Source organism: Lithobates pipiens, unplaced genomic scaffold, assembly GCF_037356315.1.
Source record: "Lithobates pipiens isolate NorthernLeopardFrog02 unplaced genomic scaffold, aLitPip1_a1.2 Scaffold_3, whole genome shotgun sequence".
In the NCBI taxonomy this organism is placed as follows: domain Eukaryota; kingdom Metazoa; phylum Chordata; class Amphibia; order Anura; family Ranidae; genus Lithobates; species Lithobates pipiens.
Window position 1 is genome coordinate 133,767,524 of NW_027507790.1, and position 23,557 is coordinate 133,791,080.

Here is a 23,557-nt window from a genome sequence, read left to right on the forward strand (position 1 = left end):
AACATACAGCTTGTTGTAGGAGATAAAGCAGAACTTTAAAAGTTTGTATACATATCCAAACAGTATATAAAATAGGTAAAACAAAACAGGTGCAAGGGTGACATGGCAACATATAAAAGCTAATAATCTCTATTAAGCTTACAACCTACCTAACCACAATAATGTGATATATTGTATCTTTCCAGTCCGTAGATGTGTGGTGACTGCATTTGTTTCCTCTTTTAAAGATTTTTTCCCATAAGAATTATGAGGAATACATTTTGAAACAGAAGAATTTTGCCCCGCATCCTCTGACACCCTGGGAAAGCCATGGGGAAGTCCCCGTGCATCAGAGGGGGGTGGGGTCACCTGGGAACATCACAGTGTGGCCCCACCCTCAGTTTGAGAAGATGATGAATGGATTTTGTGGGACATTTTTTTATTTGTCCCAAGCTGTGTCTTATCTTTTATACTATTTTGACACTTTTTTTGTGAAATGGTGGGGTTACATTTGTACCCCGTTACCATTTCACACAGGGGGGAGGGATCTGGGGGTCCCCTTGTTAAAGGGGGCTTCCAGATTCCAATAAGCCCTTTCGCCCGCAGACCTCCACAACCACCGGGCAAGGGTTGTGGTGATGAGGCCCTTGTCCCCATCAACATGGGGACAAGGTGCTTTGGAGGGCTACCCCAAAGCACCCTCCCCATGTTGAGGGCATGTGGCCTGGTACGGTTCTGGAGGGAGGGCGATCCCTCATCACCCCCTCTTTTCCTGCGGCCTGCCAGGTTGCATGCTCAGGGGGACCCCCAAGTCTTTTTTTAAAAATTTGTTGCGGGGTTCCCCTTAAAATCCATACCAGACCCAAAGGCCCTGGTACTGGACTGGGGGGATACCATGCTGTTTTTTTCAATGGCTTTTGTATTGAACTGTATTGCTGGGACCGACAATTCAAGTGGAAGTAAACTCCCTTATCGTTTTCAGCCAAGGAAGCTTCTATCTTGGCCTCTGTTTAATCTACAACTGGTATGATGCTGGTATGATGCTGCACATGTGATCAGTTATGACACCAGCCATTGGATGGTTTGACAGTTTGGTTGAGAGCACAACCAATGGGAGTGTTACATTTCCGGCATGTGCCGGAAAAGTAACTGTTTTATGGATGGGTTTACTTCCACTTTCAATATAGCTGCAAGTACTTTTAAATTACTTTTTTCCTTTAGAAATGTCATTTTGTGCAGGGACTGTTCTAAACATGGGAAAAATGCGCCACTTTAAAGGCATACTATAGGCACCCCCATACTATAGCAAGTTAAAGGAATATTTCACTTTTATTGTTTCACTTTAAGCATTATTAAAATCACTGCTCTTGAAAAAATGGCTGTTTTTAAAACTTTTTTTTTGCATTGATACATGTCTCCTGGGGCAGGACCCGGGTCCCCAAACACTTTTATGACAATAACTTGCATATAAGCCTTTAAAATGAACACTTTTGATTTTTCATGTTAATGCCCCATAGACTTTAATTGTGTTCCAGCAGCTTTTGAATTTGCCCCGAACACTGCATATTGTTCGGTGTTCTGCAGAACATTTGAACAACCAAATTTCAGCCCGAACTTATGTTCGGGCCGAACCGTTCACCCATCCCTAGTTGCATGTTTATATTTAAAAGTGTGTTTTTTGTTTAAAGGGATACCATTGTAGTAAATAGAAGATATTTAGGCATGGAAAGAGTTATTACCTTCCTATTTTGGAAGACTGTTTGTAGGATATGTAGTGCTACATTTTGTTCTTTTTTTTATTATGTAGTGCAAGGGCCTGCCTGATTACAGAGTGAATGGATAGCTAGGTCGGTCCTCTTATTCCATAATTTTGGTAAATTTAAAGGAAATTATACAGAGATTGTACAATCAGCTTGCATAATGTATGGCCAGCTTTATACAAGTACTTGGAGGGAGTGGATGGAGACACTCAGCTGTCAGGCCCCATTCACATCCTTGTGTAGCGGCAACTCACATTCCTGTTTGCGTTTTTTTGGGGTGCTTTGGAGCGTTATATACAAGAGTGAAGGAAGTAACATCGCTCCAGGTGAAATAGTGTTTCCCCTAATCACTGGGGGCCAGCCAAGTCAGAGGTCGGGGCGTGTAATCCAATGTGCAAGAGAAGATGACCACACTCCAGATTGCAAAAGATAAAAACTTTATTCCATTAAATTCATAGTTGATATCACAGATATGACACCCAATATGCCTTGTCTAACAAAGAAGAAAAAGCATTAGCAGCGCTAAACTGGTGTATTCAATGAAATAGTCCCAAAACATATATACAGTGGTGTGAAAAAGTGTTTGCCCCCTTCCTCATTTCCTGTTCCTTTGCATGTTTGTCACACTTAAGTGTTTCGGAACATCAAACCAATTGAAACAATAGTCAAGGACAACACAAGTAAACACAAAATGCAATTTGTAAATTAAGGTGTTTATTATTAAAGGTGAAAAAAAATCCAAACCATCATGGCCCTGTGTGAAAAAGTGATTGTTAAAACATACTATAACTGTGGTTGTCCACACCTGAGTTCAATTTCTCTAGCCACACCCAGGCCTGATTATTGCCACACCTGTTCACAATCAAGGCATCACTTAAATATGAGCTGCTTGACACAGTAAGGTCCACCAGAAGATCCTTAAAAGCTACACATCATGCCGAGACCCAAAGAAATTCAGGAACAATTGAGAAAGAAAGTAATTGAGATCTATCAGTCTGGAAAGGGTTATAAAGCCATTTCCAAAGCTTTGGGAATCCAGCGAACCACAGTGAGAGCCATTATCCACAAATGGCGAAGACATGGAACAGTGGTGAACCTTCCCAGGAGTGGCCGGCCGCCCAAAATTACCCCAAGAGCGCAGCGACGACTCATCCAAGAGGTCACAAAAGACCCCACAACAACGTCCAAGGAACTGCAGGCCTCACTTGCCTCAGTTAAGGTCAGCGTTCATGCCTCCACCATCAGGAAAAGACTGGGCAAAAATGGCCTGCATGGCAGAGTTCCAAGGAGAAAACCACTGCTGAGCAAAAAGAACATCAAAGCTCGTCTCAATTTCTCCACAACACATCTTGATGATCCCCAAGACTTTTGGGACAACATTCTGTGGACCGATGAGACAAAAGTGGAACTCTTTGGAAGGTGTGTGTCCAAGTATATCTGGCGTAGAAGGAACACTGCATTTCATAAAAAGAACATTATACCAACAGTAAAATATGGTGGTGGTAGTGTGATGGTCTGGGGCTGTTTTGCTGCTTCAGGACCTGGAAGACTTGCCGTGATAAAAGGAACTATGAATTCTGCTGTCTACCAAGAGATCCTGAAGGAGAATGTCCGACCATCTGTTCGTGTACTCAAGCTGAAACGAACTTGGGTTCTGCAGCAGGACAATGATCCTAAACACACCAGCAAGTCCACCACCGAATGGCTGAAGAAAAACAAAATGAAGACTTTGGAGTGGCCTAGCCAAAGTCCTGACCTGAATCCTATTGAGATGTTGTGGTATGACCTTAAAAAGGCCGTTCATGCTCGAAAACCCTCTAATGTAACTGAATTAGGACAATTCTGCAAAGATGAGTGGGCCAAAATTCCTCCAGGACGCTGTAAAAGCCTCATTGCATGTTATCGCAAACGCTTGGTTGCAGTTGTTGCTGCTAAGGGTGGCCCAACCAGTTATTAGGTTTAGGGGGCAATCACTTTTTCACACAGGGCCATGATGGTTTGGATTTTTTTTCACCTTTAATAATAAACACCTTCATTTACAAATTGCATTTTGTGTTTACTTGTGTTGTCCTTGACTATTGTTTAAATTGGTTTGATGTTCCGAAACACTTAAGTGTGACAAACATGCAAAGGAACAGGAAATGAGGAAGGGGGCAAACACTTTTTCACACCACTGTAGACCAAGTGAGCCCTATAATTATTCACATCTCTCGGATAGGGCAGGATATGTGTACTGATTTTCTGTGCATTCATTTTTTATTTTCACAAATGTGCACTAAGGGAAAGTGACATTACACACAATTTTTGTGTGATAAGATTGATTTTTATATAATTTACAGATATCAAAGATATTCAGAGTACACTCACAATACAGACAGACAGCAGCATGGTTGATGCATTTCATGGAAAAATTTGCTTAATCATAACCTACAAGGGCCTGTAAAGTTAACTCTTAAATAGCCACAATACAGCTGTTTAGTGCCTAATTAGGCTGCTGAAGACAAAACACAAAATTCACAGTATATATACAAAATGTAAAACCAAAAATGTGAAAAGTTGTCTAAAATCTCAGGCCCTCAAAACTATTCACTGGAATAGGCTGCCTTACACACACTTATCACCCCAAAGAAGCTCCAGAACTTTTTTTTGGAGCGGAGTGCGGTGCATTTTTTACCATACTTTTTGGTGCATTTGTGAAGTGTTTCTGAAATGCAAGGCAAAGCACGCATTTTATGTGCTGTTTGCCATGCATTCAAAAACATACAGATGTGAATGGAGGCTCATTGTTCTTGTGTAAACACATCAATTTCACTTTCAGGCCCCATTCATGCCTAGCGTAGTGTTGTGGGTTACAGGTATTTTACTGTGCATTTTGCGGCATTTTTTCGCTTATTTTTTCACATGGCAAAATGTGTGTTTGCTTCTGTGATTGGTATGTCTTTAGCAATTAATGGCACCAAAAGCGCAACTAGTTAACCCCTTCAGGCCTAAAGGTAAAACAAATCTTAATGCCTAAGCACAATTTTGCAACTTTGACATGTTGGTAAAACTGAATATATCGTCACAACTACTTTGTGCGTCCAAGTTGATTACACCCTGTTTTTTTTCAGAACAAATTAGGCTTTCACTTGGCAGTAAATGGTAATGGATATCTCCTGATTTTTTTTATTTATTATCAAAGGAAAACTGGCCCAAAATAGTAAAAAAAAAATGTTGTTTTAAATGTAGCTGTAAATTTCTTGTTACTACCATACCCTTCCACTAAAGAACAAACCTGAAATAAATTCTCCTGCTCTTGATGATCGCAGCAATTCCACATATGTGTATGTTAGTTGTTGTTTGTGCTGTAGTACAGCCCAGAAACAATAGTGCCCATTTTGCTTTTTTCATCCTACCTAAAACACACTGACACTAAAGCCCCATACACACTATCAGATTTTCTGCCAAATTTTTCCTTCAGATTTACCAAAACCATGTAGTGCAAAGGCCTGCCTGATTACATACACATTGAAACTCCTAAGGTTTTACCTCATATTATATGGTTTTGGTAAATCTGAAGGAAAAACTCAGCAGAAAATCTGTGTGTATGGGGCGTAACACTTATGCCACGTACACATAACCGGACTTTCCGGCAGACTAGGTCCGATGGTCTTCCTGGCGGACATTCAGCGGAGTTCCGACTGATTTTCTGAGCGAACAGACTTGGCCACACATGAATGGACTAAGTCCGTTTGAAAGTCCGTTTGTTTTGAACGTGATGATGTGAGATGGGACTAAAAATGAAGTTCAATAGCCAGTAGCCAATAGCTGGTCCATCGGACCAGCATACAGACGAATGGTTTTCCTGTTAGGAATTGAGTCCGTCGGACAGATTTGAAACATTTTCTGTTTCTAGGTCCGTCTGATTTTTATTGTAATGAAAAACGATCGGATTGTCCAATGGACTGATTCCGTCGGACCTAGTCAGTCCGGTCGTGTGTACACGGCATAACTGACACTAATATGAATTTAAAAAAAAATCCTGTCCAAAAAAATACTGAACCTGACCTTGACCTAAACACTAACCTAACTCAAACCTTGATCTAGATATTTATTTTATTACTATTGTTATTAATAATTTTTTACACACACTTTTTTTTTCTCTCTGCAAGTAAAGAGAGAAATAAAATGTATCTCTCTTCTTCATTCACAGAGAGAGAAAACATAGGGGCGGGCTTCACAGTGTCTGATCACTGTGGTAGCCAATCAGAGGCACTCACAGCGATTAGTTGACCTGGAATCGGGTGTTCCAGGCTCCAATCATTAGTATGGAGCCCAAGGGGCTCTCGTGAGACCCTGGTCTCTGTGCTGGGAGCACGCCACGTGGCACACTCCCAGCACAAAGGGAGATATGCGGCTCAGCGGAAAAAAGTCCAGTCTAGTGAGGCTGCTTATCTGTGTGAGGTCGGTGTCAAGGTGTAAATTTTAGATGTATAAGAATGGCCATGCATTATATAATCTGATTGTACAATCTCTGTATGATCTCCTTTAGAATTACCAAAATTATATAATAGGAAGATACACCTCCTATCCAATCACTCTGTATCCAATCAGGCAGGCCCTTGTACTACATAGTTGATGGGAGATCTAAAGGAGATTGTACAATAAGATTGTATAATATATTGTGAGCTTTACAGAACCCAGGACATACCTCTCCTGTTTTCAATACTGCATCTCTATCCACATGTGCTGTTATCTGATCGCTCACCTCCTGTACACTCTGCCAAATGAATGATCTATGGCTGTGTATTTAGTGAGAAGGATATTAATTGATTGCATAGGAAAAATGTGCACCTAATGAGGGGTGGTAGTGGACTAGGAGGGTAGATGATGCAGGATGTGTGCTAATGAGGTCAGCTGGTAAACCCCTTTCTGTGTCACTTCCTAGGGTCCATCCAGGAAGTAATGGAGACGTTTTTTTCATTGTTTCATACAGCCAGCTGGACAGTGAGGTAAAGGGTGTGAAGGAAAATAGAAAGATATTTTATTTCTGCAAAAGTAGTACATTGATGGTATCCTGGTACATAGAGGAACTGGAATTTCGAAAAATCGAAAAAGTGAATTTATCATTTAAGCCAGAAAGAATGACAGAAAAAGTGCTTTCTGTTTTTAATAAATACAATGTATAAATCTAAATGAGGCCGATTTAAATTTACTCCAAACACGTTAACTGTAGCAGAAAACAAATTAATATTTATGCCAAGAAAAATGAGGCCAGGTTAGCATAGTACATACCATAAATAATAGTCTGCACTGTGCAGATGTATATAAAGGCACTTTTCTATTCTTGCCAGGTAATAGATAAAGTGTTAAACATCAAAACGTGCTTTCCTGTTATAAGACAGTTAATAAAGACAGAACAAGGAAATAAGTGTTCAGTCCATTGAATAATAAACATTTCTAAGCTGCCTCAGCCATTGTCTTCCTATCACTGTGATTAATGGGATGGGTGTCTAAAATGCTTGTAATGGCATTCCCACATGGCATTTTACAGCGTGAACAGATAGGAAAATATTAACATTTCCCTTCAGACTTTCTATGTATAATAAGAGGGAAGCATAGATCGAAATGGGAGCACAAGACTAAGGAATCACTTACAGTTCTAGCAAGTATGTCTAGTGCAAAAATAACAGGGCTATAATTGTAGCAAAATAAGTTCCTGAAAACCTGTATTTTTTTCTGACACAAATGGCTAGTTGCCTAAAGAAGCAATAATTTAATCCGTTGTACTATAATCTTTTCTCTTTATGACAATATGCGTTCGGACACCATAGCATGTATCTACTGGCCAAGCGCAAGTGTCAATTTTATCTTATGCATCACTTGGACTGGCTGTTGGGAGGTTGTACTTGTACATCTGCCTTTTTCTCAGCTAGACACCTCAACCTTTTTTTCAGTATCCAAGGCTTTTGCCCTGGCCTTCTTTTTATCCTTCATCCTTATGAAGGGGGGGGGGGGTGGATTGTTTAGCGATTGTATAGTCAGATTGCATAGTGTATTGCTCAAATCAAACGCATATCTGTTTTGGGGTTTATTTTATTAATTTTTAGATATTCTCATTAGGTCCATATTTTAATCAGAATATAATATTAATTTATTTCTATTTTTTTTGTTTTTTTCCCATTTGATTAAGTGAAATGTTATGGTTTATTATTCATGTTTTCATATTTTCCTAAGATTTTGGAATATTAATTATCTATTCAATGCTACCTGACATTGTTGTTATTATTATTATTATTATTATTATAGAGGATTTATATAACGTCAACAGTTTGCGCAGTGCTTTACAACATTTACAATTCAATACAGGAGAAATCAGAGGGCCCTGCTTGTTAGAGCTCACAATCTAGGAGGGAGTAATACAAAAGTTAATAACTGTGGGGGGTGGGCTGATGAAGAAAAAAAAAAGAAAAGTTGTTAGGTGAGGGCAGGATAGGCTTCTCTGAAGAGAAAAGTTTTCAGGGATCGCCTAAAAGTGGATAGAGTTGGAGATAGTCAGGCAGATTGGGGTAGGGAAATCCAAATAGGAGCGGCTTGGGAGAAGTCCTGGAGGTGAGAATGGGAGGAGTTGACAAGAGAACTAGAGAGCAGGAGGTCTTGGGAGGAATGGAGAGAGGGATTTGGTTGGTATTTTGAGACTAGGTTAGTGATGTAGCTGGGGGCAGAATTGTGGATGGCTTTGTAAGTTATTCTTAGTATTTTGAATTAAATTCAGTGGGTGAGTGGATGCCAATGGAGGGGTTCGCAGAGAGGGGTAGCAGATGCTGAGCGGTTTGTAAGGTGGAGGAGTCTAGCAGTAGCATTCATGTTGGACTAAAGAGGGAAAGCCTATTTAAAGGTAAGCCAATGAGGAGGGAGTTGCAGTCCTCAAGGCGAGAAATGCCCAGGGAGTGAATCAGGAGCTTTGTCGTTTCAGTGGTTAGGAAGGGTCGTATTTTAGAGATGTTGCGGAGGTTGAGGCGACAAGCCTTGGAAAGTGATTGGTTATGGGGCTGAAAGGAGAGTTCAGAGACCAGGATAACAACTAGCACTCTGGCATGGATGGGTGGATGGTTGTGCCATTGCTCTTGACAGAGAAGTCAGGGGAAGAGGAACATGGGGGAGGAAATATTATGAACTTTGTTTATGGAAAAGTTTAGTTTGAGGAAGTGATATGATATCCAGACAGATACTGTATGTCTGTTAGTAAGTTAGTGATGCCTAAGGAGACTGATGAAATGAGCTGAGGGATAGAATGATAGATTTGTGAGTCGTTAGCATATAAATTATATTAAAAGCCATGGGAGGCTATCAGTTGACCCCGAGAGGAGGTGAAGATTGAAAATGGGAGAGGTCCAAGAATGGAACCTTGGGGGATCCGATGGAAAAAGGAAGAGGAGAGGAGGAAGTAGAATTGTAAATGGCACTGAAGGTGCGGTAGGATAGGTAGGATGAAAGCCAGCAAAGAGCACAGTCACGAAGACCAAAGGAGTAACATTTTTTGAGGAGAAGGGGGTGGTCAACTGTATCACAGGCAGCTGAAAGGTCCAGATGCAGGAGTACAGAATAGTCTCCATTGATTTTTGTTGTTAATAAGTCATTTGTGAGTTTTAAAAGAGCAGTTTCTGTGGAGTGAAATCCAGACTGAAGGGAATCAAGAAGGTTATTCTTAATGAGGTGGTCACTCAGTTGGTTGTAGACCAGGTTTTCAAGGAGTTTAGAGGAAAAGGGGGAAAGGAGAAGGGCGTAGATTGTTAAGATTGGTAGGGTCCAAGGATGGCTTTTTAAGTATGGGAGTGACCAGTGCATATTTTAGAGAGTTGTGGGAGATGCCAGAAGAGAGGAAGAGATTGAAGATGTGGGTTAGAGAGTGTAAGATAAAGTCAGAAGGTGACCGTGGTATTTGAGAGGGAAGAGGGTGTAGGGGGCAGGTGGTTAGATGGGCATTAGACATGAGTTTACCAACCTTGTCTATAGTAGCAGGGTTGAATAAGGGGAGTGTTGATTGTACCTGTTGACATGCAGTGTTAAGTGGGGGAGATACCTGTAGAATAGAGATTTCATTATGAATTGGATCAATCTTACATTTGAAGTGATTGGTGATCTCCTGGGCAGTGAGTGTGTTAGTGGGAGTGGAGGCAGTGGAGGACAAAGCAGAGAGTTAAAGGTAGAGAAGAGTTAATGGGAACTGGATGAGCAGGTGTTAATGAGGGACATTAAAGTGTTACTAAACCCAGGACCTTACATTCACTACATCTGGTCTCCCACAGTACACAAAACAAGGAAATGCAATTGTTTTAGTACATATTACCCGCTAAATACTTTTTTCTCATCAGCAGTATATGGCAGTCTTGTGATATCTATCAGTGTATGGTTAAAGCTTGTAGGAGGAGTTTAAATTCTGCTCTGACTGTCCTATGAGACTGCAAGCCCCCTGACCCTCTGTGTGGACAGTGCTGATCACATGCATCCTCCCAAAAAAAAAAACTCTCTGGCAATACACACCAAACTGAGCATGTGCAGCCTGACTCCATAGACTGTGTGTTATCAGGAGATGGATTGGGGGCAGTGGAAGGAGGTGAGGATCAGAGAAGACAGGATGAAACAGCTTTTTTACACAATGCAGAGGATTGTCCCCTTAGGTTCCACAGTGAGTATTACAAGCATGCTGCATATCCAGACTGATTTTACTGCAGTGGGTTTAGTGACACTTTAATTTTTTTAAGTTTAATACCATTGGCTGTTGGATATTTGGTTTTAAATATGACTGGAGGGGATATTGTATAGATATTGTATTAATATGGAGATGTCCCCATGTTTTTCTAGCCATGATGAAGGGGACACTCTTGGACCTCAAAACATGTTGGCTATTTTTTGGATTGCCCCGAGGGCTTTTATTGGAATAAAGTTATATCTGAACTTCTTAGCAGTGGTTTAGCGCTTCAATTTTCAAAATTATTTTTCCTTTCCTAATGCTGTCCAGAACCTGGAAAACATGGGGTGGCCCTGTTTGCCCTGTTCCGCCAAACATCCTTTAATTAAAAAATTGAAAGTGCCAGATGAAAACTTTTCAGCTTAACAACACCTGTATCTAATTTGTGGAGAAGTGTGCTGATTTTCTTCTGTTCAGTCCAAAAGGCCGAACAAAGAAATCTATGGGGTATATGGACATAGGCATGGCTTATTTACTCTTGTATCCTATGAAATTTAGAATTCAGTTTGGTGTCTGCATATTGTTTCTTCTATTTCCCCTGTATCTGTTTTGTATTTCAGATATTTGTGTTCTCCATAGATTATTTTCTGTCTGCTTTCAGTGTTGACTTTTATTTTAGTTTGGTTGTGCAATTTATTACGTACTATACAGTATATTCCCAATGTTTTACATGTATTCATATTTATGTGCTCACTTAGAGCTACAGCAAACCTGGTATCTTTAGGGCTCCTGTTCAGGAGTCATTACACTACTGCAGAAAATATGTAATTCTGGTAAACTATTGCTCAGCAATTTGCAATTTTGTTCCTAAACTGATGTTCAATAGTTTTCCCTTATTACCAATTAAAAGCAATTAGCATGTTCAACAAAATTTGTGGCTTATTTGGGTAATTCAGAATACTGTTAATGATTCAATTACAGTACATATTTTCTCATCTACTTGATGCTTGAGTCATGTAAAATGTTGTAGGTAGCAAGTTTTGTAGATGAAATCTCAAATGGCCAGAGTCAGGAGTAGGAAAACAAAGAGCTAGCTCGGCATTGCTATGCAAATGTGTTGTGCTACATCCTATATAAACAACAAAACAAGGAAGGAACCCCCCTATTGGTTGGACTTTAAAGGCACGTATGATAGTCAAATAAAGTAAGAAAGTTTTTATTATAACAATCCGTAAAAAAGATATAACATCACAGAAAAAAAGGTATTATCACGAAGCAATTAAAACACATGCGGCAATATCCATATTGTAATATAGATAATGGATATATGTATCACCCATACAGAGTACGATGGAACAAGGTACTTAAAACCCTACGCGTTTTGGAGATATTCTGGTCTCCTTCATTAGGGGTAGGTATAAGACGTGAGACGTAATTTCTAGCAAGGAGTATAAAATGACAGTACATTAGACTATACAAGCAACAGATAGGAAATGGAAGAACATCGGAACATTAATATACTCAAATATCAGCGGTACAACAAAAAACATATGAAGCATGTTGGTAATTAAAACCACGAGGTCAAGCAAATCTCTTGTGTGGTCTTCCAGTGTCCAAGGCTCACTTGTAAAAGTGAATACGCAATAGAATGAATCTGCTCCAAAATAATAGTAAGGGGGACAAAAAAGTCCCCAAGCCCCTATCCGATAGATTGGGAATGGCGGCAGGTCATGAGAACTACTGAGGCGTAAATGGAAAGGGGGCCTAAGAAAAAGAGAAAAAAGAAAAATAGAAGAAAAGAAAAAAAAATAAGAAAAAAATACGAAAGAAGAAGAGGAAAAAAAAAGAGTCAGGAGTAGGGATGAGCTCGGTGTTCGACTCGAATGCATGTTTGACTCGAACATCGGCCGTTTGTCTGTTTGGCGAATTCAGAACTTTGTGGACCGTTCGCACCAAATTCGTGTTGCACGAATGGTCCACAATGCCAAGCATGCACTGTGACCCGCATGCTTGGCCTATCACAGCGCCGGCAGCGAGGAGAGCCATAATTGGCCACAGGCAGGGTGCCTGTGGCCAATTATAGCTCAGAGGGTTTAGTACACGCCCCACACTATATAAGGCTGCCAGAGCGGCGGCCTTGTGTAGTGTGTTCCAGCGTGCAGGGAAAGAGCTAGATAGGCAGGGACAGGGTGTTCTTTTCTCAGGCATCTTAAAGTTAAAGCAGTGTTGTGTGCCTCCAGCACAGTATACACCTGTATCTACCCTTTATTGCTGTTTTTCTCTAATTAAGGCATCTGCAGGAGGTAGTGAGTGTTGTGTGCCTCCAGCACAGTATACACCTGTATCTACCCTTTATTGCTGGTGTTCTATAATAAAGGCATTTGCAGGAGTTAGTGGGTGTTGTGTGTCTCCAGCACAATATACACCTGTATCTACCCTTTATTGCTGGTTTTCTCTAATACAGGCATCTGCAGGAGTTAGTGGGTGTTGTGTGCCTCCAGCACAGCACAGTATACACCTGTATCTACCCTTTATTGCTGGTGTTCTCTAATACAGGCTTCTGCAGGAGTTAAAGTGGGTGTTTTGTGCCTCCAGCACAGTATACACCTGAAGATACCCCTTAGGCCGCGTACACACGCGCGGACTGTTCGCCCAACTTTGTCCGTCCAACAGTTTCGGCAAACAGTCCGCTCAAACTTAGCATGGACGGACATGGCCACACACGACGGACGAACAGTTTGCTGAAACCGTGCGCGATGACGTGAACGGCACGTACGACGGGACGAAAAATACGACGTCCTATACACTGCATTATAGCTTTCGGCGTGAAAATCCTTTCTGAGCATGCGCGCAACTTTGTTTGACGAACAAGCCTACACACGAGCGGACTGTTCGCTGAAACAAGGTTTCAGCGGACAGTTTTACGGAATTTCCGAAAAACCTTGTCCGTCCAACTGTCCGCTGAAACTGTCCGCTGAAAGGCCACACACGAGCGGACTGTCCGCCCAAACACTGTTCAGCGGACAAAGTTGGACGAACAGTCCGCCCGTGTGTACGCGGCCTTATTGCTGGTGTTGTCTGTTGCATGTCTTGCATATTAGCATTTAAAATTAGCACTTTTGATTTTGAACGTTCAAATCCCATAGACTTCAATAGGGGTCTAAAGTTCGTACGAATTTTAGGTCCGTTCAAAGGTTCTGGTGCGAACCGAACCGGGGGGTGTTCGGCTCATCTCTAGTCAGGAGTAGCAGGGTGTATCCTTAAAGCAGTATTAAACCTAAAAGCAAACATACATTATATTGCAACTTACCAATTCTTAGATGTGATGGCTGCACTTTCTTTTTTAGGCTTTTTTTCTTCTATTTCCATCTGGTGATCCAACCAGTAAGGTTGGGTTCACATATACATCAATGGGGAATGGGGAGAAGGGAATGGGCATGGACCATGCGACCAAAATCAAACTGGTCCGGTCAAATGCTGGAGTACTTCTTGGGGGGAGTTCAACAATCAAGGACCAAAGATACTGGAGATCAAGGGAAAGGGGAATGGGGAAAGAGATCCCTAAAAGAGGTCCGTACCTCAAAGAGGGATGGGAACAGACTGCAGAATACTCCTTAAATAAACTTTATTCAAAAATTTACAGAATACAAAAAACAGGATTTTTGCGATAGGTTATGGCAATGGCTAAAAAAGACAACGTTTTCCATTTAAAATGGTCCGCCGTCTCACCTATTTTAATATACACTTACTTTTTTTTCTGTGGAATGCATTCTCTGTACTAGGTCAAATAGTGGGCCTGGACATCCCAGAGATGGGCACACAGTGCTTTGTGTGCTAGTGCCCCACTGGTTTCCCAGGGCCCCTTCAGACCCCATGAATGCCTTATGACAGTGGTCAACAACCCTGTCCTTAGGGCCCACTTACAGGCCAGGTTTGCAAGATAACAGAAATACATCAAAGGTGATATCACCTGCTGCTCAGTGATTGCAGTATTATAGTCTGTATCTCCCCAAGGTAGTACATAAAACCTGGCATGTTAGTGGGACCCGAGGACAGGGTTGATGACCACTGCCTTATGACACTTGTGATATAGTGCGAACTGTATATGGATGAGCATGATTGTGATCTCGGGTGTGTATTTTTAAATGGAAAAAGTTGTCTTTTTTTACCCATTGTCATAACCTATTGAAAAATATCCTTTTTTTTGGATTCTGTATATTTTTGAATAAAGTTTATTTAAAGAGTATTCTGCAGTCTCCTTGGGTTCACATATATGCTTTGCGGGAAATGTACCGGGTTTCAGGCTTGTTACCACCTTCTGGGGAAACCTTGCCAGGGATTGGCCAGGGCATGATAAATAGTCACTAAAGAAATAAAAGAAAGAGAGTACACCAACTTAATGCATTATCCAAAATAGATTTATTTTATATAAAAAAGATTAAAACCACTCATAAGCATGTAGATACAAATAAGTTTATACATGCCACTTTCCCCATTGCTAGACAGTCCTGGAACCTACAATCTCCTGATTACAGGGGTGACCATGCAGGGGCCCCTGGTCCTGCTGGCTGACACATTTCAAAGGTACACCCTCTTTCTCAGAGCCTAACAACAGAGGCTCCTTCAGATATAATAAATATTCAGGCCAGTCATTTGAATTTCCCAACCTAAAACACCATTGGGAATGAGACCCCATTGCGTTTACACAAAAATAATTTTATTGTTTTTTTTTTTTTAATTGTGAAGATTGTACAGAGGACTGTCTTAACTTCAGTGGTGGATCACGAGTTCACTTGGTGGATTTTTACATAATTTATTTAATTTATTTTATTTATATTATTATTTTATATCTGGACACTTTATGCTATTTTGTCACTTATTAACAATTATTCACACATATTTGTTAGGTGCATAATGTTTATACTGTGTCAGACACATTTTAGCGTGGCATTTTTTAGAAGCATTCTATTTGAGGTTTATATATCAACCTTTAATGCCAGCTGCCATTATTTATTTATTTTTTTGTGCTGACTTTTCCCTCTTGAGGGTAATTTAAGGTGTTTTGACAAAGAAGGGTCTCACTGCCGAGAGGGTGTCATTCCTGAGACCAATCGTGGGTGGCCAGTGGCCATCACAGCTGCTGGCCCCGCTGATTGGCTCCTGCTGTGTCCAATCACGATGGGAGCGGGTTGCTGGCAGCACACGTCCCAGACCAGGGAGCGCGGACAACATACAGGTATGTTGTTTTGCGCAGCCGGGCCACCCTTCCGCAGTATATGTGTGATGGGTGGTCCGGAACTGGTTAAAGTGTTACTAAACCCACAACAGTAAAAATCAGTCTGTATATGCAGTAAAGCATGCTTGTTATACTCACTGTGAAACCTACTGCAAGGGGTTGTAAGCCCTTGTGGTTTTTCTTTCTTCTTTCTTCTAAACTTCTGACGTTTTACTCACCTGAGCCCATTCCTTCCCTTGGCAGACACACTCTAGCTCTCTGCCCATGTGGGCACTCGATGTGGGAAGGAGCTACCAGCGCAGCCAGGGGCCCCAGAAGTCGAGGATTGGGGCCACTCTGTGCAAAATGAACCGTACAGTGGAGGTATGACATGTTTGTTATTTAAAAAAAAAAAAGAGGGTTTACAACAACCTTTAATCGTCTGCATTGTGTAAAAAGGCTGTTGGAGCCCGTCTTCTCTGTCCCTCCCTCCTTTTTTTACTGTCCCCAATCCATCTGCTGATAGTACAGAGCCTTGGGGGCACTCTGCACATGCTCAGTTTGGTGTTTATTGCTAGACAGGTTTTATTTTTTGGAGGGGGCATGTGGTCAGCACTGTCCATACGGAGGGTAAGGAGGCCTAGGACGATCAGAGGTAAATGAAAACTCTTCCTACAAGTTTTAACTAGTGCTTGCCTGGACCCTGATAGAAGTCAAAAGGATGCTATATACTGCTTATGAGAAAAGGTATTTAGCAGTTTATATTTACTAAAATAATTGCATTTCCATGTTCTTTTTTTCTTCAAAAATAACAAGCATGTTATACTTGCCCGCTTTGTGCAGTGGTTAAGGCTTTAGAACCACTTTACCGCTGCTTCTTCATACAGAAAAGGCCCATTACCTACAGAACTAGCACAAAACTGAGGAGTAGGGTAGAGTTATAGAGGAGGCACCCCAGGGGGTGCCCTTAAAAGTTTTCCAGTGTCTATCAGCTGAAGGCATAAGTCTGCCTACAGTGTATGAATAAGATAAATGAGTGACCAGGATAACATGTTCCAGGGTAATGAATGTATTTCTTGGTTCTTTCAGAAGCATTTGCAATATATTCTGCCATTGGTAGCCTTTTGTGTATACTAGAATATTAAACATCAAATAGCTGGATGGCAATATTCATTGGCAAATTAAATATTGTTCTTTTTCCTTATTAAAAGCCTTTTCAGAATGAGGTTTCTATGTGGATATTATAAATAATCGATATATGGTGTTAGATAAGTGACTGCCCCTTGTTGGCCCCTTGCATTGAATATAAAACTCTGACACCTCATAAAGCCCCTATTTGGCAACTATGATTTGTATTGAGCTAATGGGGTGTAGTGTCTTTGGGAGGAGGGGATCTACTTGTTTTTCATTACAGCATGTATGCATTACAACAAGAGGCAAATGCAATCAAGAGTAGCAACTCTAAAGCAATACTTAAAGCGGAAACTTATCTGAGCACCACATAATATTCCAGATATTATTAAAAGCAAACTCACCCAAACATCCTCGTCTTCATGCTTTATTTTGTTGAGAAACCACTTTGAAAAACACCCCCTTAACATTTTTTTGATGTGGCCATCTTTAAAAAGGGCAGATGATCCATGTAGCATTTACTTCCTGGATTCCATCTACCCTTAGCTCAGACATGCAAGCAAGAGAGTGTGCTTAGCTGAGAAAGCCCCTCCTTCCGTCCTTCTGATGAAATAAAAAAAAAAATGCCCAAGAAGACTCTTGGAATGTATGACATCATTTTGGCTTAGACCTGACACCAACTGAAGAAATGCGTGAAAAAAAAAGTTTAAAACTAGAAAATCTTCCTTTCTTTTTACTAATGCTATAAGGATTATGATTAATAATGATTGAGAGAGTTTAGTTGCGCTTTTAATGAAAATCCACACATCTGACAACACTACCTAATATTACTGGTCAAAACCTTAATTGTTCATCACTTACGAGTTTATATTAAAAATGTTCATACTAAACATAGACACATTCCAGAAGATGAATACTGCTGTTGTTGAATTAATGGCTCTGTGTCCAGCTTAGTTATCAGATTACTACAAAGATGTTAATCTAAGAAAATGCTATTGCTTTAGCTGCTAGGTTTACAATTAACTCTTGAAATCATTATACCATGCAAACCATGTACTTCAGTTTCTTAACTACAGTGCCTTGAAAAAGTATTCATACCCCTTGAAATTTTCCACTTTTTTTCATGTTACAACCAAAACCGTAAATGTTTTTAATTGGGATTTTATGTGATAGACCAACAAAATGTGGCACATAATTGTGAAATGGAAGGAAAATTATAAATGGTATTGAAAATTATTTACAAATATCTAAAAAATGTGGCGTGCATTTGTATTCAGCCCCTCTACTCTGATACCTCTGAGCCCTTGTACACACGGCCGGAGATTCCGACGGAATGTGTCCGATCGGACCGTTTTGTCGGATATTCCGACTGTGTGTGGTCTACATCGGACTGTTTCCGTCTGAGTATCCAACGGACCAAGTTTTCCAACTTGTTGGTAAAATTTTCCGACAAAATGCTCCGATCGGACATGCTCCGATCATGTGTAGAGAATTCCGATCGGACAAAGTGCCACGCATGCTCAGATCAAATTCCTACACCAAAGCTATTGGCTACTAGCGTGAACGTAGTCCCGTCGTAACTAAATAACGTCATCACGTCGGATTTTCCAACAACTTTGTCCGACCGTGTGTATACAACAGTTTCGGACAAAATCCGTTGGACAAAATCCAACGGATTTGGTTGTCGGAATCTCTGACCGTGTGTACAAGGGCTAGGATCTAGGGGAACCAATTGTCTTCAAAAGTCACCTAATTAGTAAATAGAGTCCACCTGTGTGTAATTTAATCTCAGTATAACTATTGCTGTTCTGTGAAGCCTTCAGAGGTTTGTTAGAGAACCGTAGTGAACAAACAGCATCATGAAGGCTGAGGAACATACCAGAAAGGGCAGGGATAAAGTTGTGGAGAAGTTTAAAGCAGGGTTAGGTTATAAAAAATATCTCAAGCTTTTAACATCTCACAGAGCACTGTTCAATCCATCATCCGAAAATGGAAAGAGTATGGTACAACTGCAAACCTACCAAGACATGGCCGTCCACCTAAACTGACAGGCTGGGCAAGGAGAGCATTAATCAGAGAAGCAGCCATGGTAACTCTGGAGGAACTGCAGAGATCCATAGCTCAGGTGGGAGAATCTGTCCACGGGACAACTATTAGTTGTGGATGCCACAAATCTGGCCTTTGTGGAAAATCAGGAAGAAAAAAGCCATTGTTAAAAAATAAAAAGCCCTAAAATTCCCGTTTGCAGTTTGCAAAAAGCCATGTGGTAGACACAGCAAACATGTGGAATAAGGTGTTCTTATCAGATGAGACCAAAAATTTTACTTTTTGGCCTAAAAGAAAAACACTATGTGTGACGGAAAAATAACACTGCACATTACCCTGAACACACCATCCCAAATGTGAAACATGGTGGTGGCAGCATCATGTTGTGGGGATGCTTTTCTTCAGCAGGGACAGGGAAGCTGGTCACAGTTGATGGGAAGATGGATGGATGCAAATACAGGGCAATCTTAGAAGAAAACCTGTTGGTGTCTGCAAAAGACTTGAGACTGGATGGAGGTTCACCTTCCAGCAGGACAACAGTCCTAAACATACAGCCAGAGCTACAAAGGAATGGTTATTCATATTCATATTTTTAGAATGGCCCACCAAAAGAAAGCTTTATTTGTGGGAAATAAATGATGTAAATTTTGTTTGGGTACAGCGTCGCACGACCACGCAATTGTCAGCTAAAGCGACTCAGTGCCGCATCTCAAAAAATGGCTTGGTCATTGAGCAGCCAAAGCTTCCGGGGCTGAAGTGGTTAAAAAGTATTGCTTATAACAGTGATCATCACTGTTATAAGCAATCATAGTGTTTAAAAAAAATCATCACTGTTATAAGCAATCATAGTGTTTAAAAAAATATATATGGTACTATACTATAGTATACTATGGTAACACTGCACTGCTCTGGTCACGGCATATAAAATAAAAAACGTAAAAAAAGAAGTCAGTGAGTGTGCCAGTCAGTGTTCCTGATCACCGCCACACCAGTCATTTAGTGATGATGTGATACAATAAAAAATAGATTTTTGGGGAAAAAAATGTAATTTCTTCTTTTTCCAAAAAATTGTGACAAAAAATTACAAATTCAAACTTACTATGCCTCTTACTAAATACCTTGGACTGTCTAGTTTCTAAAAAGTGGGTTGGCATTTTAGGGCCTTAAGAAATGGTGATTAAATACCACCAAATAAAGTTCTACCTGTGTCAAAAAATTATAACCATTTCATATGGGTACAGTGTTGCAAGACTGAGTAATTGTCATTCAAGGTGTGAAGCTGAAAAATTGCCCGGGCAGGAAGGAGTGAAAAAGTTGAAGTGGTTAAAGACTTCTACTGGTATACAGTATACAGTGCTATCTGTTTTGTTGGTTTATATACGGACTTAATATATTAGTGTAAACTTGAAAGACAGTCCATAAACACATTATGCTTGGTGAAATGAGAACCTTACAATTAATGATTAAAAACAATTTTTAATTCTCATGAAACAAAGATAAACCTTTTAACTTTATAGAATATAACACCGCCTTGTCACTTAGACACTAGTTTTCATTTTATGCTCCTTTTTTTCATTTTACTGTCAAATTCTGTTTCTTTTACTACTAAGCATAATTGAAGATGATTTCAACCAAACATGGATATATATTTTCTGCACAACATGACTGAATAAATCTTTGCAGCCATGAAATGAGAAAATGGTGAAATTCAAGGACTGGTGCCAACGTGCATAATGTGCTAACAGCTGGGTGCTCCACAATGACAAGATGGATTATTATTAATCTTAAATAATTCTGGACTTACAAATTGGAAGAAAATGAACAAATGAGAACAGCCTGCCAGATCTATTTCAGTGTTGGACCTCATGCTACGGTATCACATAGCTTCATACATATGGACTACAACATCCAGATGTTGGCCAAGCTTCAAGAGCAATATCAATTACTAATAAAGTCACAAACACAACGTGAGCAGTGTTTTATGACATACTCACATGAATTCATTGCAACATTTCTAGAGCTACAAGACTGCATCTATTCTTTGATTTCTTTCGGAAAACCTGTGGCAATGTTTCCAGGAATAAGGCATTGAGCTAGATAAAAGAAACATGACTTTTCGTGTATTTTTGTAATAATACTTAAAGCATAAACACAATTTCTGTGATGTGGTATATTCTGGCTGAAATGAAGAGTTCATTGAACAGACTTGTTCTGATCCAGCTGTGTCTTCTTAATCCCAAAAGTGTTACATGTACACAGAGCTGAAAACGAAAGCAATTTTATTCCTATTTCTAAGAACGATTTATAGAAGATATGTGTATAGAGAATGTGAAATCTGTAACATGCTGTCTATAGGGGGTCCATCTCATTTTACAGCTTTATGTACCAATATACAATGGGATGGATTGCTCTTACTGATATAAAGTGTTGCAGCCATTCACATGTATGATGTTTTCTTATTGTCAAGCTAATTGTATAAAACATGACATTCTAAACTACACTTTTTTTATGATCCCAAAAGTACAAAAATTATTTCAACATATCAAGAAAAATGTGTTTAAAGTGGTTGTAAACCCTTACAACCAACTTCGACCTACAGGTAAGCCTAGATTAAGGCTTACCTGTAGGTCCAAGAAATATCTTCTAAACCTTCACGATGTAGGAGATATTTGTCGAAAGACAGGCACCGCTGTCTATGGCGCATGCCCCGTAGACAGCGGCGCGCAGGCGCACTGAGCGTGCCGCGGTCAACGGCATAGTAGTCCATTATGCTTTACCTTTGCAGGGAATGAAAGAGGAAGTAAACTCATTAGGGTTTACTTCCTCTTTAACCACTTAAAAACCGGCCGCCTCCCGCCATTGCTTGAATGGCTCTCCTTTGCGGATCGCCGTATGTGTACGTTGGCTCATGCAGGCTCAGTGGCGTGCCCACAGGTCAGGAGGACTCGATGTCTTCCAGTGCCCCGTGATTGCCTTGTACACAGACAGAATGGGGGAAATACTTATGTAAACAGGGCATTTCCTCATTCTGACAGGAGACATGACAGGGATCTATTGTTCCCAGTGGTCGGGAACAGTGATCGCTGTCATGTCCACGTAAGCCCCCCCCCCCACAGTTTGAAACACTCATAGGGAACACAGTTAACCCCTCGATTGCCCCCTGGTGTTAACCTCTTCCCTGCCAGTGACATTTACACAGTAATCAGTGGCTATTTATAGATCTGATCACTGTATAAATATCACTGGTCCCAAAAAATTTTCAAAGGTGTCCAATCTGTCCGCTGCAATGAGGCAGTCAATAATCAAAATGCCATAAATCTATTCCCTATTTTGTTGGCACTATAATTTTTGAGAAAACCAATCAATGTATGCTTATTGCAATTTCTTTTTTTTTTAATCAAAAATATATAGAAGAATATATATCGGCCTAAACTGATGAAGAAATGTGTTTTTCAAAAAATAAATGTGGGATGTTTATTATAGCAAAAAGTAACAACATTTTTTTTTTTCCAAAATTGACACTCTTTTTTTTTGTTTATAGCGCAAAAAATAAAAACCGCAGGGGTGATCAAATACCACCAAATGAAAGCTCTATTTGTGGGAAAAAAAACTTCAATTTTGTTTGGGTACAACGTCGCATGACCGTGCAATTGTCAGTTAAAGCGATGCTGTGCCGAATCGCAGAAAATGCTCTGGTCATTAAAAGGGTAAAACCTTCCGGGGCTGAAGTGGTTGAAGTGGTTAAAACAATAAAACAAATTGCATACGGTATGTTATTGTGCATTTATTGTAATTATTTACATTATTTCCTTATATTAGGAGACACTATCAGTGTGGGCTTACAGAAGATTTATTTCAGAAATCAATCTGAATTGTATCCCATAGAATCATGCACCACTGGGATGGATCAGTTCCAGAAATGTGTAGAACGAGATCTTGTCCAGCTGGCTATTAACTCCACCACGCCTAGTACCAGTGGGAATAATCTAAGTGCACAGGAAAGGTTCACTTTGAGTGATTTTCAAAATTACAGTTCCATTGTGGTATGTAATTCAGACAAAGGGGGTTTAGTGGTGGTAATGGATGCCAGTAAGTAAAGGGATGAGGCTATCAGACAGTTGACAGATCAGAAGATATTCTGTAGACTTTGTATTATCTAGTTAAGGGTGTCTATCTAGGAGTATTTCATGTTAAAGAGGCACAGGCTCTAATCCCTGAGTGTCCAGTTTTGCCTACCTTCTACCATCTTCCCAAAACCCACAAAGGCCTAGACCATTTACATGGTAGGCCCTTAATCATTGGCATAAGCTCTTTAAATGAGCACTTGGATCAATGGTAGGATGTCCAACTATAACCGATAGTGTGTTCCTTGCCAAGTTACCTTAAGGATACTTACCTTAAGGATGCACCTCCTTAACCTTCTGAAAGATGTAGTCTGGCAGCAAGACTACGTCTGGGTTACCTGTGATGTCTCTAATTTGTATTCCATTAAACCACATCGGATAGGGAGGTGGTGTGGTTCTATGTTGAGTACCACAGTATCTCTGAGCCCTTGTACACACGGTCAGACATTCTGACAACCAAATCCGTCGGATTTTGTCAGACGGATTATGTCCGAAACTGTTGCATACACACAGTCGGACAAAGTTGTCAGAAAATCCAATCGTACTTAACGTGATGACGTTATTTCGTTAGGACGTGACTATGTTCAGGCTAGTAGCCAATAGCTTTGGTCTAGGAATTCGATCTGAGCAT